The following is an 11911-nucleotide window of genomic DNA, read 5'->3' as shown; positions in this document are numbered from 1 at the left end:
TTGAAGAATATTTTGAAGGCTGAATAAGGCTGCTGTCAACCCCCCAAGAATGAACTTAAAAGAGTATTTGTAACTGGATGTGGTGATGCAGATCTGTGATCCCAGCACTGTGAGAGGCTGAGACCGGAGGATCAGAAATTTGACCCCAGCCTGGGCAACATAGCAACTTAGTGAGACCCTGCGTCAAAATAAAAATGAGCTGGGGTTGCAGCTCAGTGTAAAGGCTCTGGGTTTGATCACTAGTTCTGCAGAAAGGGGCCGGCCATTTGTGTTCAGATGGAGAGTGTAGGGTGTGCACGCGCATGTGTGTGTGCAACAACAGGAGGCACTAGTGTGTCGGGAAGGAGGAAGACTTGAACACAGGCCAGGCACTTCTGAGGCTCACACTCTGAAGGGCTCACAGAGCAGGTGGCAAAGCCACAGCAGCGGCCGGAAGTGTGTGGATCTGTGCAGTGGGTCGGAGACGAAGCACAGCAGGGTCCCTGCCAGCACCGGGTCCCCTGGAGGGCGAGGAGCTGTTGGCCATGGGGCGACCAGCCCTCTCCTGTTCCCGCACTGGCTCGGCCCTGGATCCGAGGGTCTCTCACTCAGCAGGTGAGGCTGGACTGCTGCTCCTGGGGACCTTGCTGCAGCTGTGCCTGGCCAAGGAGCAGAAGAGTCAGGGGTGCACCCAGCCCTACCGAGCCGGCTTCACTGAAAGGCTCATGTCGCCAGTCCAGCTAATTAGGCAGCAAAAGCCCAGAGTTTTCCAGTATGTACTGTGAGCGAGCCTAGGGCTTCACAGGGAGCAGCACCCCTGCCCCTGTTTTGTCTTTTATTTTGAGCCGGTCTTATTAATTGCTAGGTTGCCTGGGCTGGGCTGGAACCTGTGATCCTCCTGGCTCAGCCTCCCAGGGTGCTGGTGTTACAGGTGTGAGCCACTATGCCTGGGTCCCTGCCTTTTCAAAGCCGGTACTTTCCACTCAGCAGGATGGGTGGCAGGTGAAGGGAGTTTTCTGTGGCTGCAGCCAGCTTTCTGGTTGACTCCACTACTCGCTGGGGGTCTGAGCTGGGCGGCTGAGAAACCAGAGAGCTGGGGCAGAGCGGCAGGTATGGTGGCTCCTAGGGGAGAGGCAGCCGTGTACCTCAGCCTCGTGTGTACAAGCAGTCCTGGCTGCAGGCCAGTGGAGGGGAGCTGGGCCCCAGGGCTGCGGGTTGGCCGGGGGGAGACACAGAGCTGGGGCTCAGCGGTCCAGGTCTGGAGGATCAGAGCTGGGCTGGGCCAGGCCGGGCAAGGACGAGTCCTGGGTCCTGGAGCTTAACCCTGACATTTGCCACAGCTGGCCAGGCCTGGAGGGTCAGCCCTGCCCAGAAAGTGCTTGGGGATGCTCAGTAGCGTCCAGGGATGGTGAGGTGCAGGAGCTGTCTCTTGAGTCCTTGGGGGTTGAAGGCAACTTTGATTTGGGGACAATGGGGCGCAGCTTTGCAGTGTGTCTATGGTGTTCATCACACAGGTTCTCAGGGGTGGGCAGGCTTTTCTGAGCTGGTGCAGCTGTGGGCTCAGTGTGGCCGCAGGGCAGGTGGCTATGCCCCACAAGCTGGGGCCCCAGGGAGTCCACGGATTGAAGCCTGGCCCAGGCATCTGAAAGAGGCTGCCTGCCGCTGTCTCGGGCAGGTGACACGGGCATCAGTGGGAAGCAGACACAGGGTTTGGGGTCACAGTGGGGCTGGGTCAGGACAGCCTAGGGGGACAGAAGTGCTCCACATACTGTGCCAGCCCTGCAGGGCAGCGCTGCCCTGGGGTGTGGGTTCATGAGCTTGAGGCTAGTGCTACAGAAAGGGAAGGAAGTTGGGTCCTGTGGCCGGAGAGGGGATGGGGGAGGACAGTGGGAGCCAGATTGAAGGTTTACATTTGTGGCCTTGGCTGGGATTGGTGGCACGCACCTGTCATCTCTGAACTCTGGGAAGCTGAGGCAGGAGAATTGAAAGTTCGAGCCCTGCCTGGGCAACTCAGCAAGACTCTGTCTCAAAACAAAAACTAAAAAGAGCTGGAGATGCAGCTCAGTGCAAAGGCCCTGGGTTCCATCCTCAGTGCTGAAAAAAAATTGTGGTACTGTTAGCAGGGCTGGCTGTGCCTGTGCCCTGGTCAGGGCTGGCAGCTGCACTGTGTCGTGGGCCAGGGGGAAAGGGAGCCACCACAGGAAGGGGGCAGCTCCACGTTCGTTAACACCGAGCTGAAAAACAAAACCGAACTCAGCTGCGATCACTGGACTTCGAGGTGTTTAGCTCTATTTTTTTGGAGGGGGGATAGTTGCAAATATTAGTTTCTCAGGAAAGGAAATGGAGGCTATGGAGACAAGAGAGTCTATGAGCTCACTGCGTAGCCCAGGCTGGCCTTGAACTCACAGCGATCCTCCTGCCTCAGCCTCTGGAGTGCTGAGGTTATAGCACTAAAGCGCTGGAGCCTCACAGTTTCCCATCCATTCAGCCAGAAATGATAAAACCAGAATCTCTTTACAATTAAATTCTGTAATATTAAAAAAAATCAACACAAAGTCCCAAAGTTGCATTTCTTCCCTTATCTTTTGGCCTTTTCCTTATCTTTTAAAGCACTATTATTCACACACAGCAATTGTCTGAAATTTCCAGGAACTGCAGGTGAGGTAGTGAGATAAGAAGGGGAAAAAGAGGAAAAAGCAGAATTTTAATGAAGAAAACTGAAGCATGGCTTCCTTCAAAAACAAACCAACCATTAGTCATGATTATTAAAAATAGAACTCCAAGATCAAAAATCCAAGTCTTTTCTAGATGCATGTACTTTTTATTAATTCATCAAATGAAAATTTCCCTAGGCTCAGGAAAGATTTCCAGAATGCTCAGGAGAGGGACAGGGTAGACACAGGTCACAGGGCGCCTGCACCCCGCCTGCCCGGGACCCCGCTAGTGTTGATTTCCAGCTGTTGTGATGTCCTGGCTGTGCCACTGACATTAAGATTCCTCCCTTTACATTTTTCATCTCACCGGGATCCATGGGCCAGCGTGGGTCCAACATTACAACCCATCTCGCACGGTTTCACCCTCTTACGTGACAACTGAGCCTGATATTCAAGATTGCTCTCTCTCTGCAAACAAAAGGAAAATGCCATTTGTGAGCCGTGGCCCGACACAGCAGGAGCTGATGAACGGAGCCTGCTGTACTGGAGTAAGTTCGGAGGGCCGGTGCCGATCCAGTCAGAAATATTAACCCTGGCAAACACAGACTCAGCTGTGCTGCACCGATGAAGGCTCAGTTGCTTTCTGGGAAACACGGGAGCCCTGAGAGGGAGAAGGGTGTGCGTGACAGGACTGCTGAGCTTGTGAACCCTACCCGCAGAAGGGGGAGCTCCCCTGGGGTGTCCTGTCCCAGAAGGCCTGGGGTACCGTTCCCCAGAGACCCATAGAAGCTGGGGAGCCACTGGGCGTGGTCATCACACCTGTGATCCCAGCCCTTGGGAGGCTGAGGCAGGAGGATCACTGTGAGTTCAAGGTCAGCCTGGGCTACACAATGAGACCCTGTCTGCACAAGTCTGAGCTGCCCTGGCACTCCATGCTGGGTGACCTCTGGCATGTTCCAGAATTTCTCCATCCATGTCCTGATCTCTAACATGGAGACAAGACAAGGACACTTCCTTTCCCGAGAGTTATTCTGTGGAGGAAGATCAGACAACATGTGCCAAGCTCGCTGTGTGAGCTGAACACAAGTGGATCAGCGAAGATGTGAATTACGTTTATTGTTCAGTCAGTGAACACACTTCCTGTTCTCATCCAGAACCTTCCTGAGGATGGGGCCAGAGGGACTCGGGCAATAAAGAGCCCCAGAGCATTAAAGGGCCCAAGAAGTGTTCTTTGTGAAATTTAAGCGATTTCCTACAATTTGTATATTCACTTCAGCAAGCGTTTACTACAGGCCTGCAATGTGATTGTCCATAGGACAGATATTATAATTAAAGTGGCCACTGTGTGAGCACGCACGCGCACACACACACACACACAAGCACACATACACACACGCAAACACACACATGGCCTCTTGGGGCCCCTGAGTGCAGGAAGATCCCCTTCCACTTTGGAGATCTTACAAAAAGGAAACCAAATCAAACCAATGGGATGTGTGGGAAGATGCCGGATGATTTGTTTTGGGGCCGTACTGCTTTCCTTGACTATTTTGTGGCTCTATTTCAGTCCATCTGACAGAAGGGAGGCGGGGTTCTCACAGTATTAGGGAGACTGGGGCTCAGAGGTGGGACTGGGTATTCCAGGGTGGAGGCACTGATACTGGAGAATGAAACTGGACTGGCGTTCCAGGTTTACTGTGATGTTTGTTCCCAGTTGGATCCTGAGCTAGTGAATTAACCTCTCTGAACCATTTTCTCACCTGGGAGGTGGAGTTCGTCAGAGCTGCTTGCAGGACTGGTGGACAAGGTGGGATAGGTGTGCACAGAGGTGCAGATGCTCAAGCTGGGCCCATGAGGGCCTTTCGAGGGTTGTGCTAAGGACAAAGCTGGCCTGTAGGTGCAGGTGTGGGTGCTGTGCAGCCTCCCTACCTCCCTGTGGCTGGCCCTGTGGGCCCAGCGGGAACTGGACTGGGCAGTGCAGCATCTGGGAGGCCGAGGCAGGATGCCGGGGCCCCTGGGAAGGTGGACAGAGGTGCCTGCCTGGCAGACAGCTTTCCTAAGGAGCTTGCACTTCTGCACAGGAGGGAAGAGCCTTGCACAGGAAGTGACGTCACCATTGGTTTTCATCATCCCACACCCACCAAGCCATCCTAGGCCCTCCTCCCTGCCCCAGGCCCTGGCTGCCAGGCTATGCCGCCCAGCTCTATGGAGCACCTGCCCTGGCCCTTCCTTGGTCTCTGTGGCTTTCTGTGCCTGGCTTCCTCCACTGAGCACACGACTTCTAGGCTGCCATCTGCGGGTGCCCAAGTCACCTTCCACCCGCTGGATATCACCGTGTTCACCATCCGTATGCTGATGGGCCAGCGCTGGGGCTTTGTGCTCACTCAGCTGCCGTGGGCCAGGCTGAGTAAGAGCACAGTGGCATGTGTTGACCTGACTCAGCCTCTCTTACCTCCCACCAGCTTGTTCTCCATGTGGCTTGTCATCTTTCGGGAGAGAAATCCGATCCGTTTGTCCTCCTACTTGGGCTCACTTCAGGGGCTTCCCTGGCCTTGCAAGGGAGAAGTAAAACCCATGAGTATGGTGCTGCAGGACCTGTGAGTGCTGGGTTTGGCCGGTGTCTCTCTCCTGTGGCTCTGAGCAGCTCAGCCAGCCAGGATGGCTGTCAGTCCCCACTACAGCTGGCTTCTGCCAAACGTGATCTGCTCCCTGGCCAGTGCCGCTTAGCCCAGAAAGCTCTTCTGGAGCCCTCTTCACTGAGCTACCCAGAAGTCATAATCGCACTTCTGGTTTCAATTCCAGCCTTGCTTTCCAGGCAGCCTTGGCCCACCTGTAGCCAAGTCCAGCCAAGCACTGGAGGGGGATGCAAATGCCACTTCTGATGCAAGTGCCATGCCTTCTGCTCTGTCTCCTGGCCTTTCCTCTCTGCAGCAGGGATCCCCACTGAGTTCAGGTGATAAATTATGCTCCCCTGAAGAAACGTTAGCTGCAGGAAGACCCACACAGGGATGTCTGGGGCATTGTCCACCCCTCGTGGATTTTCTTACCCTTGGTGGGAGCTCAGTGTCCGTTGGCTGCATGTCTAGAGCATCCAGTCCCAGCCACACTGGCACATGTGATGCCCTCTGCGTTCACTGAGGCCCCCAGTCCTGTGAGTAGTCTAGGGGCCACATCTTTTCCCCAAGGGCCACACAGACAGCTGTGTCCCATGCTCCAATCTGAGGTGGCTGCAAGGTGAGAGAGGTGGCTGTTCTCTGAGAGCCTGGAAAATAAGAAGAAGGTGCTGGTGGGAAAATTGCTTTCATGTGGCCCGTGACTGTGTTGTTTTAGGCAGAGGAACCGCAGCCCCAGCCTAAGTTAAGAATGCAGGATGGCTGCAATGCATTAAGCCTCAGGCCAGCGCTTGTACATTTGCAATGATGTCACAGCCCTGACGAGAGAGGATCACTCAGACTCCTGCAGAGTACGGGTAAAGTGAGTGCCCTGTGAAAGTCACTTGTGAAGTCTGACCCTTGGAACAAGTTTGGGCTAACTGGAGTCTGGTCATTTGTACCATGATGAGGACAATAATAACCTCTCTTGTCAGGTCCTGAAGCTTGGGCCGTACTTTCCCACTGGAAGAACAGTGGGAAAGACCTCTTAAGGTGAACAACGGCTATGTGGAGAGGTGCTGGGGTGGCTTCTCCTCGGGACAGTGGCCTGGTGTGGGATGGTCCACCCAGAGCCTTGCTGACTCTCAAGCAGGGCAGTGTGGTCTTTTACGGTCCACACAGCACATGTAAGGTCTTAATGAGGAGATTGCTTTACTCAGGAATTTTCTTTTTTTCCTGTTAAAAAAGGTTTTGGTGAGAAAATAATGACAAAGCATTAATCATCCTTCAAGATGACGGTGAATGTCCACTGGGCATGGTGCTAATGGCAGGAGCTGGCTGAACTTCCTACATGGGCTGCTCTTCAGAGTCCTCTCAGTGTCACCTTAGGGCTACCCTGAGTAGCCTGTTGTGTACATGGAGCTGAATGTTAGTGAGATTACATAACTTGTCCAGAGAGCTTCATTAGTGGCAAACAGAGGATTGTAAACCAGTTTCCTGAGCCATACAGTGAGTGTGATGCCCTTTTGGAAGTGTGGGAAGTGGAAGTCAGGGAACTCTTAGGGCTCAGACCCATGCCACGGGAAGCAATTACAGATGGCAAAACACAGAAATCCATCATCAGTGTCCCCAAGAAATACACCTGGAGACAGCAGCTCCTTCCCATCACCATGTAGAGCCTGAGAACTGGTTAGGGTTGATCTCATCGCTGGGAGAAGAGATACCCACAGTTTATCGAAGAGAAGTTTATTTTGGCTCACAGTATATTGAGGAATCAGTCCATGGTCAGCGCTCCAAGGCAGAAATAGCTTAGTTTGTGATGGCCTGGAAGCAAGGAGAAGGGAGGAGCTGGGGACAGGAATGCACCTTTCCAGGTCTCACCCCAGTGACCTCCTCCAACCAGGGCCACCTCTTACAGCACATTCAGTTGTGAACGCATCCATGATGGATCCACTGATGAACACAGCAACCATGATCTGTCACCTTCTAAAAGCTCCAGCTCTGAACACAGGAGCTTTTTGGGAGGGATTCTAGACCTAAACCCTAGCACCACGTGTGATCTAATTAAGTACACACTCTGTTCTTGGTTTCTGTGTCCTATAGTTGCACTTCTGGTTCCATGCTGCATGGTCTTATATGTCACCCACTTGGCAATGCCAGAAAGGTAATTTCCCCACTGTGCCCCACTACACTGCCTGCCAGTGAAACCTTGATTGACACAATGTAGTTCCCAGGAAGGTGGCGTGGTTTGGGGTTCATGGACACAGACTCTCCTGATGCGCCTTTCAAATCCCAGCTCTGCTACATATGGCAATGGACAATGACCTGGAGAGTCACAGAAGGTGTGGCCCCAAGGAGAAGCAGAGGTCAGATGCTTCCCACACAGCACCTGGCCTTGACCCATGTGGAGGCAGTGTGAAGCCTGGCATGATGGAGAAGGTCCCTGCATCCTGGGGCTGGGGCAGAAGTAGCCCTGGATGAGGGAAGGCAGAGCTGTCCCGCCTTGGCTGTGTTTGTCCGTGGCGAACCTCCTGTGAGGTTCTTCATGGTTCTCTTTGCTCAGGGGACAGCAGTAGTGTAATCGCTGGAGAACAGCTGGGTCCAGGTGGTGGCGCACGCCTGCCATCCCAGCACTGTGGGAGGCTGAGGCAGGAGAACTGTAAGATCAAACACAGTCCCGGCAACTTAGCACCTTAGCAAGATCCTGTCTCAAAATAGAAGCTAAAAAGGGCTGGGGATGCAGCTCAGTGTGAAGGCCCTGGGTTCAATCTGCAAGACCACAAGAAATGGGGAGGGGATGAGGTGAGGTTTCTACTCTGGAAATCCAGGCTGCACAAACAGCAGGGAAGAGCCAGGGGCTGCTATGCATGGGCCAAGAAAGCTGGACAGGAGGAAGGGAAGAGACGTCATTAGCACTCCCTGGAATCCTTCAGGACATTCTCTGCAGAGAGGAAAGGAGCAAAGGCAAACACCAGTTTGAAATACTGTTTCTTAGGCCAAGAGCATCTATGTGTGGGCCATGTGTGTCCTTCCAGCTGCAGAACACATCTGGACCAGAGTCTCGGGAGGGAAAGCCCCTTGGGAAGTGGGCAGGAGACGTGGGGGCTCCTTTTGCTGCATCCTTCGAAGCCACAACACACAGCTCCCGCAGTGTGGATGGGCCATGCTGCCAAGGTCACCCCAAGAGGTCCCAGCCCACACAGAGTGAGTTTGGGCAGGCACAAAGGGCTACTTACGCCTGCATGCAAGCAGAGCACACCAAGGTCACCAAGGGGCACCTCATCCAAAACCAAGCCCTTTAACATCAGTACGAGCCCAGCAACACGGTGTCACCAGACTCAGATGCACACCAGGTTAGTGTCTTTAACCACAAGTAGTTCAGAAACTGATTGCACTTACAGATTTAGTAAATCCTCAATCCCCACAATATGCTTTTATAGTTCAAATATGTTGCCTGATTTGTCCTCAGTGCAGCACTTTGATGCATACTTTATAGAAGTTGGTGCAGAGAGAAAATAAGTGCCTTCCCTGCATGATTACTGCAAAAAGAACAAAAAGTGGTGGTTACTGTGTGGGTGACCCACGTCCTAAGACACAACTCGGGCTCCCTGATTCTTACCTCATGCCCCGGTGCAGGAGTGAACAGGACACATTTCCGCAGACTCCACCGTACCTGGCTCCTTCAGGTTTTGGCTGTAGAATCACTACCTGGAAGGGATCACAGAATTTATATGTGCTTAGGTGTCTTTGTCTTCCCTTCAAGTGCACATTGCTGCAATCCACGCTGGCCTGTGGGTCTCAGGGAGGTAAGACCAGGTTCCTCCTCCTCCTGCTGTGCTTCTGTCTCACTCTGAACCAGGCTCTCTGGACATTTGATGTGGGCTCTCTCTCCTCCTCCCTCTCTCTCCTCTTCTGGGAGATGGAGTTCATATCATGATCAATTCCTGTGCCTTCTCTGGGCTCCGTGCTGTCAGTATAAAGGATGCTCTGATATGGTTTCTTATAGAACAACTACAGCATTCTATACAATAATGTAAATAGAATAGTTGAGGTCTGTAGTTTTTTTTTTCACATAAAAATATATTAAATATTTTCTGATGGCAGTGATAACAACCGATAATGTTACCAAAAATTCTTGAGTGCTTGTCATGCCTTCAAACAAAAGATTACATAATTGTTTGAAAGGAGCTTTTCTTTGGAGACTGGAAAGATGTGCATTATGGTGTTAGCAGAGATCCCAGAACCTAGTCTGACTCAATCCTTGGTATTAATTGGTGAGAGTGTATGGGGGGAAGACACAAGGTTGACAATTCCCATTCCAATCAGTGTTTGCAACTTCAGGGAGAATTCTGCGGTACTCACCATTTGGACCACATTTCTGTAGAAGACTGACCCCCACTTTGAAGCTGGTGTTTTGTGAGCCCTGTGTGCTGAGCAGAATATCATGACCATCGGTTACATGAGTTATGTCTCCCATAAACAGAAGAGAAAGGAGACACTGATGGAAAAAATGAGGTCTGGTTCTTATTGATGAGGAAGCATATGTTATGTGCTAAATATTGGAGATTTTCTTAAGTTAAAGATTCCATCAAAGAAAAGAGCTCAGGTCAGAGCTAAGAGCCAACACAATGCAAAGGCAGATGTGTCTCTCTTGGTGTTGATAGACCAAGACAGATAAGCGGGAGGATTAGAAGATCAGGAAAATGTTTGGACTTTCTAAGTCAAGATTTGGAGGGCAAAAACAATATTAAACACATGAGATACAAATTTATTTCAGAAATAGAAATTCATCAAAGGCTGAGCTATCCTGTCATTATATAGGACAATGGAAAACAGCATGCGCCTGTGCGCACACACACACAAGTATGTTAAATCCCAAGGAACTCAACTTTTGGAAACCATTTTAGAACAGCGTTAAACAATAAGTTCAGTAACTCTCCAGCCAGCCCTCTATTCCATTTGCTTTAATCCAAGGTTCTTTCAGTGGAGTTCGAATACTCCTGTTGGAACCTGTCCTAGACCTGAAAGGCTGACCTTGTCTTGGTGGGTCTTACAAACCCATGAAAGACCACTGCTGAACAGAGTGGGGTTTTAACCACATTTCAGCTCCTCGACCTCTGGAGCTCGCTTCCAGCCATCCCTCCCCGGGAAGACATTGTAGGAGGACAAAGAGGACGTCTTCCCTGAGGTGCATCCTTCGGCCTTGGCAGGGAGCTGTGCTGGATGACCCAGTCGGCCTTTCCTAGCTCTGATTTCTGCGATCCTCCGAAAATCATCACCCACGACAAGGAACAGATGCTGCCTGGGGAGACAATGACTGCAGGGCCGCATTTCCCCAGCAGCCCACGCGTAGCCTGGTTGCCACCTCTTCCTCCCCCAGCTCCCCACTTGGTGGCAGCTGATGGATATTTATAGTCCTCTTCCTCAGCCTGCCAATTATAATTATCAATATCGCCACTGATACAAAAAGAGGAAACATCATCCGAGTTGGGCACAGCGTGTGATAAGCCAAGTTTGAGCTAAAAAATGAAAACAGTTTCTTCCGATCATAGACAAAAGAGAGGTGCATTTGGTGGCGGGGCTGGCATCTGAGCTGTGCTGCTGTGGCCCCCAGGGACAGCTTCCGCCTCCCTGGCCGCACGTTTGTCGATGAAAAGCAAGGTGGAGGTAACCACAGGGGCGCTCGGCAGACAGTGCCGCCTCTACTGTGTGGAGCGAGAGAGTCGCTTTGAATATAATAAATAAAAGTGAAGTCTTCCACAAGGCAGCGCGGCTCGGTAATTGCTGTTTTGGAACTCACGTCCATGCAGTTATCTAACTCAGCGTTTCATCTCCAGCTGCAGCACAATTTTTGCCAAATATAGATAAATGAAGTTAAAGTTATTGGCAGCCGCAAGTTCTGTGTCCCTGTTTTGAGTTTATAGATTTCATAGGAATGGCATCACTTAACTTCTGCTGCAGACGATTGTTCTTCGGGAGTGAGAACTTTGCGGATGGCCCAGGCTCCACAGCATTGGACTGAGGCTGGGGTTTGCATCAGAGGGGTCTTTGAGGGCAGGAGTGAGACCGCTCTTGGGCTGTGGGTCAGGTGAAACACTGAAACACGGAGGCGGAGGGAAGACAGGTTCTTAGCCCAACTGATGCCCTTCAAGTTTCCAAAGCTTAACGGAGTCTTCGGGAAGCACCTTCCAGCAATCTTGTGATCCCAGTCAGGCCCCCAGCAGCAGAGCTCCAAGCCCATCCACCCCTTCCCAGCTCACCTGCAGAAACCCAAGCCCATCACCGGCCAGGCTGCTTGCTTCTCGCCTCTTATTTCGGATGAAAGTTGAGGTTATAAAATTCCTGGAGAGGCTGACTCCCCACATTACGGAGCTGGGAGGTAAGAGTGCCCTTAAGATCCAGAGTCAACTTGGCACGACTTTCCTTTCTCTTCCAAGGTTGACGCCCCCAGCTTCTTGCTTGCTCACCTCTGGTTAGACACGAAGCTTAGTCTTTCCGGAGGAAGATGATCCCACTGCCTGCTGCCCACTGGGAGCAGCATGGAGGAGGCCGTTCCTGGGCAGTGTTAGCAGATGCATGTCCAGCAGCCTCGTGTTCTCTCGCACCGGAACACACAGCATCTCCTCCATCCTGATGTGGCTTTGTTTCTAGGCTCTTTATCATCCTGCGGCTCTGTTGCTACGGTAA

At 51.9% G+C, this 11911-nt stretch overlaps 1 long non-coding RNA gene across 5 annotated transcripts in view; it reads right to left on the bottom strand.

Moving 5' to 3' along the window:
- Positions 1-2799: 2799 nt before the first annotated feature.
- The window catches only part of LOC101708764 (uncharacterized), a 33136-nt gene continuing 24024 nt past the window's right edge, over positions 2800-11911 (bottom strand). For all 5 annotated transcript variants that reach the window (XR_206234.3, XR_015446793.1, XR_015446792.1 and 2 more), the window contains 4 exons: positions 8844-8932; positions 5681-8763; positions 5086-5184; positions 2800-3101 (listed from right to left, as the gene is read on the bottom strand). This is a non-coding gene — a long non-coding RNA (uncharacterized LOC101708764). The remainder of the gene's footprint in view (positions 3102-5085; positions 5185-5680; positions 8764-8843; positions 8933-11911) is intronic.

Source organism: Heterocephalus glaber, unplaced genomic scaffold (genome assembly GCF_053883595.1).
Source record: "Heterocephalus glaber isolate CG9 unplaced genomic scaffold, H.glaber_assembly_v1.0 deba00001724, whole genome shotgun sequence".
NCBI classification, from domain to species: Eukaryota; Metazoa; Chordata; class Mammalia; order Rodentia; family Bathyergidae; genus Heterocephalus; species Heterocephalus glaber.
The sequence above is the reverse complement of the archived record's forward strand: the minus strand, read 5'-3'. Positions and strand labels throughout refer to the sequence as shown.